Here is a 7,950-nt window from a genome sequence, read left to right as displayed (position 1 = left end):
CATTGCCAGGTTTTAGTGTGCCGTATCGATTGTTATGTATAGAGTGCTTGGGGGGCCCCACTGTAAAACTTGCATCGGGGCCCACAGCTCCTTAGCTACGCTATTGTGTCACTGACTGTCCTCAGAGTAGCTCACACTCTAACCACTACCATTCACATGGGCTACTGTCCTTCCATACTATAATTATGTATTTATATAGCACCGACATCTTCTGCAGCACATTACAGAGTGCATAGTCATGTCATTCACTGTCCTCAGAGAAGCACACAATCTGCCGACATACACAAACCTAGAGGATGATCTGGGCCTGACTGATGGAGCTGAATGGGCCCTACATGACATGGAGCCCCTGTGAGGCTGCACAGACCTACGTCCGTCGTCCGCCACTGGATGTAGTATTCTATATCTGACATTGTATATGTATACATATAAGATGGATTGTCCATTTTTGTGGGGTTCAACAAGTATTTTTTATGTTAAAGAAGAGTTGGGCATGTGAACAGCTAAAACATGTATTTGTTCCTCCTAAATTTTCTTCCACTCTTTGTCTCCCTTTCATTCTTTTTTCTAGTATGGTACAGTATATACAGTGGCTTGCAAAAGTATTCGGCCCCCTAGAAGTTTTCCACATTTTGTCACATTACTGCCACAAACATGAATCAATTTTATTGGAATTTCACATGAAAGACCAATACAAAGTGGTGTACATGTGAGAAGTGGAACGAAAATCATACATGATTCCAAACATTTTTTACAAATCAATAACTGCAAAGTGGAGTGTGCGTAATTATTCAGCCCCCTTTGGTCTCAGTGCAGTCAGTTGCCCATAGACATTGCCTGATGAGTGCTAATGACTAAATAGAGTGCACCTGTGTGTAATCTAATGTCAGTACAAATACAGCTGCTCTGTGACGGCCTCAGAGGTTGTCTAAGAGAATCTTGGGAACAACAACACCATGAAGTCCAAAGAACACACCAAACAGGTCAGGGATAAAGTTATTGAGAAATTTAAAGCAGTCTTAGGCTACAAAAAGATTTGCAAAACCTTTGAACATCCCACGGAGCACTGTTCAAGCGATCATTCAGAAATCAAAGGAGTATGGCACAACTGTAAACCTACCAAGACAAGGCCGTCCACATAAACTCATAGGCCGAACAAGATGAGCGCTAATCAGAAATGCAGTCAAGAGGCCCACGGTGACTCTGGACGAGCTGCAGAGATCTACAGCTCAGGTGGGGGAATCTGTCCATAGGACAACTATTAGTCGTGCACTGCACTAAGTTGGCTCTTATGGAAGAGTGACAAGAAGAAAGCCATTGTTATCAAAAAAGCATAATAAGTCCAGTGTTATAATAGAGAACAGAGGCACCAAAAGAATAAAAACAGTATTTAAAAGTATTAAAAATGTTTGCTTAGGGGGCAGTGGTGGACTTACCTCCCACAAGCAGACACAACAAACTGTGTATTCAGAGAAGGGATATTTATTGGTATACTCCAAAAGTGGATCGCAACGCGTTTCGCAGGTCAAGCCCGCTTCATCAGGCAAATACAGGAAGGAGCACACAACAGCAGTATGTCTGGGTAGCACCTGGTGCCTCAGTTTGTTGTGTCTGCTTGTGGGAGGTAAGTCCACCACTGCCCCCTAAGCAAAAATTTTTAATACTTTTAAATACTGTTTTTATTCTTTTGGAACCTCTGTTCTCTATTATAACACATATTGTATCCACCTTTGGTGGAGGGGGATACCCCTTCTTGTCTTCAAGTCTACAGAGAGCGACTTCTTAATCCTGAGTGGGGACAGGCTAATCTCCTCACCTGCCTATACAGTGGTTGCCTGGAGGTAACCCTGGTTTGTGAGTATTCAATTTATACTCATTCCAAATATCCATTTGCCTTGACATACTACACTATATTGGGCTCTCGGTTCTTCTCTTTCTCATAATAAGTCCTGTTTGCAGTTTGCAACAAGCCATGTGGGGGACACAGCAAACATGTGCAAGAAGGTGCTCTGGTCGGAAGAGACCAAAATGGAACTTTTTGGCCAAAATGCAAAACGCTATGTGTGGCGGAAAACTAACACTGCACATCACTCAGAACACACCATCCTGACTGTCAAATATGGTGGTGGCTGCATCATGCTCTGGGGGTGATTCTCTTCAGCAGGGACAGGGAAGCTGGTCAGAGTTGATAGGAAGGTGGATGGAGCCAAATACAGGGAAATCTTGGAAGAAAACCTCTTGGAGTCTGCAAAAGACTTGAGACTGGGGCGGAGGTTCACCTTCCAGCAGGACAATGACCCTAAACATAAAGCCAGGGCAACAATGGAATGGTTTAAAACAAAACATATCCATGTGTTAGAATAGCCCAGTCAAAGTCCAGATCTAAATCCAATCGAGAATCTGTAGCAAGATCTGAAAACTGCTGTTCACAAATGCTGTCCATCTAATCTGACTGAGCTGGAGCTGTTTTACAAAGAAGAATGGGCAAGGATTTCAGTCTCTAGATGTGCAAAGCTGGTAGAGAGGTACCCCAAAAGACTGGCAGCTGTAATTGCAGCAAAAGGTGGTTCTACAAAGTATTGACTCAGGGGGCTGAATAATTACGCACACCCCACTTTTCAGTTATTGATTTGTAAAAAAAATGTTTGGAATAATGGATGTTTTTTGTTCCACTTCTCACGTGTACACCACTTTGTATTGGTCTTTCATGTGGAATTCCAAAAAAATTGATTCATGTTTGTGGCAGTAATTTGACAAAATGTGGAAAACTTCTAGGGGGCCGAATACTTTTGCAATCCACTGTATGCTATATGAACCGTATTTATTTACAGATAACATTGTATGCATGCACTGTGTAATATTTTATAAGTACATGTAAGATGGATTTTTCTTTGCTATGTTGTTTCTCTTCTGTTCTCTTAGGGCTCATGGTAAAATCGCGATCGCAGTAAAATTGCATATTTTACCGCAAACACGATTTTACAGAGATTTCACTGCAATCTTAATGTAAGTCAATATGAGCGTTTTTTTAAAAAAGCTCTCAGAAAACTATGGAGGCCAAAAAGTGCTCAGAAATGCGCTGATAGTGTATTTATGTATGTAGTGTATTTTTCATGTTGAAGAAGAGTTAAAGGACTTACGTGGCGAAAAACTTAAAAAAAGTTAAATACCTATTACTATTTATCATCCTTAGGGGACACCATCTGCCCCCCCCCCCCTCCTGGTTGTAATGAATAGTGGAGACACTGACGCGCGGGCAAGCGGCAGGGCGGCTGTCTCCGCGTGCAAGCCGGCGGCGTTTTACACGCAGCAACATGTCACTGATTCGCCTGGTCCTTCTAGTGCACACAGATGGAGAGCTACGCGTGCGCATGCCAGACGACAGGACCTTTATGCCAGCAGAAGGGGAATCAGCTTATCAGGCCGATCAGCTGATCCCAGCTGGACTCCGGAGTGGCGGAGCGCTGCAAGTATATATAGGACTTGCTTCTCAGTTGCAGGTTGTCTGTCGTTGCGAATACTTACGTGTGAGCACTCAGACCTCAGTCAGAACTTACAGTGTGTTAGAACCAGCTAGAGCTGGGAATTCACACTTAGCCAGATTCCGCTTTACCTCTATTGTATTATTGTACTGTTACTATCTAGACTAGTTCCCGGGTGTTGAGACCAAGGACCTCACACCTAAGATTAGGAACTGTGTTATTACTGTTATTATCTAGACTAGTTCCAGGGTGTTGAGGCCAAGGACCTCACACCTAAGACTAGGACCTGTGTTGCTACTGTTATTATCTAGACTAGTTCACGGATGTTGAGACCAAGGACCTCACACCTAAGTTTAGGAGCTGTGTTACTACTGTTATTATCTATACTAGTTCCAGGGTGTTGAGACCAAGGACCTCACACCTAAGATTAGTAACTGTGTTGCTACTGTTATTATTTAGACTAGTTCTTGGGTGTTGAGACTAAGGACCTCATACTAGGATTGTGCTATACGGTTACCTGTTACTTATGATCCCTGGCTTGGCTGACCACTCTCCTGCCTACTGATTCGGTACCTTGTCTATCTGTCTACCCGTTGCCAATCTTGCCTAAACCCGGATACCGTATCAGTCTTCTGTTTATGTACTTTATCTGCTCGTGTGTTGCCGACTCGGCCTGTATGACCCTTCTGGCTGTCACTCGTCCCTTGGGTGAGCAGCCTCACTGTACTCCCTACGACACCAACCCTCTAGGTGTCCATTTACTGTAAAGGCTACCTGCTCCACAGGAAGACCTCCTGCAGTCCAGTCAGAGAGCTCTAACCCATAGGAGTCCACTGGCTGCAGCACAGTCTGATTCCCAGCCCATCATGGAATCCTTGGCTGCAGTACGGTCTGATTCCCAAATCCATCAGGGAATCCCTGGCTGCAGTACCGTCTCCATCTCTTCCTCATAAAGAGGTTAGTTTTGATGTAGTCAGAGGCCACCAGCTCCTCAGGTGTCCACTGGTTGCAATGCAGTCCAATTCTCTGCTCTTCAGGGAATTCTCGGCTGCAGTGGTGTCTGTATCTCCCGCTCCTCGGGAGATCACTTATCTTACTGTTGCACCAAACACTTACACTACATTAGGTGTCCTGTGTCAAGCTATACGTGTATTATTGATGATTCTGCAGATCACCATATAATCAGGTATAGCATCTGTATTATTGGTGATAGCGCAGATCACCAATAATCAGATATTCTAACACCATTCGTTACACCGGTTCATTCCGCCGTGTCTTATGTGTAACTCCCAGTCTCCAGTGAGGTGGTGTGCGAGTCATTTGTAAATATATTGCAACCACACAGTAGCAACGAAGGAGCACCCAATGAGCGTAGTGGCGTGCTTGGTCCCTACCCCAGCACCTCCAGGGGTACACAGTTAAACACCACAAAGATGGATCAGCACCGCCAAAGTAAATGTAGCTCTTTTTATTATAAGGCAGCAATTACAGACTGCTGTTTCGGGCAATCCTGCCCTTTATCAAATTGCAAATATCCGTGCCTGAAACAGCAGTCTGTAATTGCTGCCTTACAAATAAACGAGCTACATTTACTTTGGCGGTGCTGATCCATCTTTGTGGTGTTTAAATATATTGGAACTGTAGGGCCTATTATAGGTCTGTTGTATAGACTCAGCACCCCATTTTTTAAAGTCACAAGTGCTATTTATAAGGTGGGCATACCTCTTTTTGTAAATAGTCCTCAGCTTCCCCAAAGCGGCTGCGCAGCTTTGAGTCCTCCTCAAGTTCTGACCTCGTTCCCGGCAGTCTTATGTACGTAAAGCACGCAAGACCGCAGGGGACGAGGTCAGAGCTGAAGGAGGACTGAGAGATGCGCAGGCGCACCTGCGGCTATAAGAACAGTGCAGGCGCGGCAGGACCTGGCGGCCATATTAATTGGGGAAGCTGAGGACTATTTACAAAAAGAGGTATGCCCATCTTATAAATAGCACTTGTGACTTTAAAAAAAGGGGTGCTGAGTCTATACAACAGACCTATAATAGGCCCTACAGTACCAATATATTTACAAATGACTCGCACACCAGCTCAAAAATAGCTATACAGAAGAAAATGGCTAATGCAATCAGTCATAATAAAAACCCCATAGTGCCAGATATATACCCTGACAGTGCGCCGTTTCGGACGTTTTTCCTTCGTCAGAGAGTATATATAACCTTCCGGATGCTAGCAATTTTCTTCTGTTTAGCGTTTTTGCTCCAATCATGTTTGCTTGTACTCTGAGTTGAAACCCCTTTTGTGTCATTGCTGCTAATCTCACTTTGCTGTGTTGTGCATATATGTTCTACTTGCTGTGATTTGTCTTATTGCATATTTTGTATGGGCTGTTTTTGAATATAAATTATCTCTTGCATATATTTTTGAGCTGGTGTGCGAGTCAATTGTAAATATATTGAAGCTGAGGACCCAGGGGATCGGGTCGGGGCCCCACGGGAGACGGGGAGTTACACATAAGACACAGCAGAATGAAGCGGATGGCGTCCCTTAAGGATGATAAATAGCAATAGGTATTTAACTTTCGTTTAAGTTTTTCACCTCGTAAGTCCTTTCACCTCGTAAGTCCTTTAAAGAGAGTCTGAAGTGAGTATAAATCTCGCTTCAGACCTCATAGATAGCAGGGGCATGTGTGCCCCTGCTAAAACGCCGCTATCCCGCGGCTTAACGGGGGTCCCTTCACCCCCAAATCCCTCCGTACAGCGGGGGAGCGCTTCCGCATTGGGGCAGGGCTAACCGTTGCAGCCCTGCCCCACGCGCGTCTGTCAGACGCGTATCTCCGCCTCTCCCCCGCCCCTCTCAGTCTTCCTTCACTGAGAGGGGCGGGGGAGAGGCGGCGATGCGCGTCTGATAGACGGCGCTGAGAGGCAGGGCTGCAGCCGTTAGCCCTGCCTCCAGGAGGAGCAAAATCACAACCAAGTTGGTTGTGAATTTTGCAAGGGGGGACTTGTGGGTGACGGGACCCCCGTTTAGCCGCGGGATAGCGGCATTTTAGCAGGGGCACACATGCCCCCGCTAACTATGAGCTCTGAAGCGAGATTTATTCTCGCTTGAGAGTCTCTTTAAGCATGTGATTGTTCCTTCTCCATTCAACTGTCTTGCACATTTTGTCTATCTTTTACTCTCTTTTCCAGTGTAATATATATGAAAATATGAACCATCTTTTTTTTTTTCACAGTTAACATTGTACACATGCAATGTGTAATATTTTACGTGTCAATATATATTTTTATACTGTCTATGGACTCCTTTAAAAGGCAAGTGCTGTCTTGAAGTGTGCATTTGTTTCCTGTATTTGACATATATCATTTCTGTGGCAGCTGTGGGTGGTTTCCCCAGTTGGTGGGAGCACTGGGGTCCACCTGCACTGCCCTTTTGGCGTTACATGTGGAGTGGGGGTCCCGGCGCAGCAGCAGAGCCCGGGGCCCCTGCTATTCATGTGCCCCCAGCTAGTCACTCCATCTATGATTATGTGCGACTGAGGTCTCTCTCCTCTCTATGGCTGCCCAGTTCAGCTCTTGCTGGATTTGGTACTGCAGATACAGGGGAACGTATTTGCATCTTTTTAATGGCTGACTAGCTGTCTGTAGACTCATTTAAAAGGCAAGTGCTGTCTTGGACAGTGCATTTGTTTCCTGTGTTTGGCATATGCTTGTCTACATGAAAGAGGGATTACTCATATCTGTGTTGTCTCTCTACTATTCTCTTACAGATAGTGTTCAACAAGTATTTTTCATGTTGTAAAAGAGTTGGGCATGTGAATTGTTAAAACATGTATTTGTTTCTTCTCCTTTAAACTTTCTCCCATTCTTTGTCCCTCCTTCATTCCCTTTTCCAGTATAATATAAACATGCAATGTGAACCATCTTTTTTTACAGGTGACATTGTGCGCATTTCATGTGTAGTATTTTATGGGCAGCACGGGGGTGTAGTGGTTAGCGCTCTTGCCTTGCAAGCGCTGGGTCCCCGGTTCGAATCCCAGCCAGGTCCACATCTGCAAGGAGTTTGTATGTTCTCCCCGTGTCTGCATGGGTTTACTCCGGGTACTCCGGTTTTCTCCCACATCCCACCAAAAAAACATACAGATAGGTTAATTGGCTTCCCCAAAATTGGACCTAGACTACGATACATACAATACACTAGACATATGACTATGGTAGGGATTAGATTGTGAGCCCCTCTGAGGGACAGTTAGTGACAAGACAATATACTCTGTACAGCGCTGCGTAATATGTCGGCGCTATATAAATACTAAATAATAATAATAATAATAATCTGTCATTGTTCATGATCATGCCTGTAAGTTGTTTTCTCTTTTTCTATGTTGTCTCTCTTCTTTTCTCTTACAGATTGGGCTCGAGAAGAATTTTTATGTTGAAGAAGAGAGGGGAATGGGATTTATTATAACATGTATTTT

Source organism: Hyperolius riggenbachi, chromosome 7 (assembly GCF_040937935.1).
Source record: "Hyperolius riggenbachi isolate aHypRig1 chromosome 7, aHypRig1.pri, whole genome shotgun sequence".
NCBI classification, from domain to species: domain Eukaryota; kingdom Metazoa; phylum Chordata; class Amphibia; order Anura; family Hyperoliidae; genus Hyperolius; species Hyperolius riggenbachi.
The sequence above is the reverse complement of the archived record's forward strand: the minus strand, read 5'-3'. Positions refer to the sequence as shown.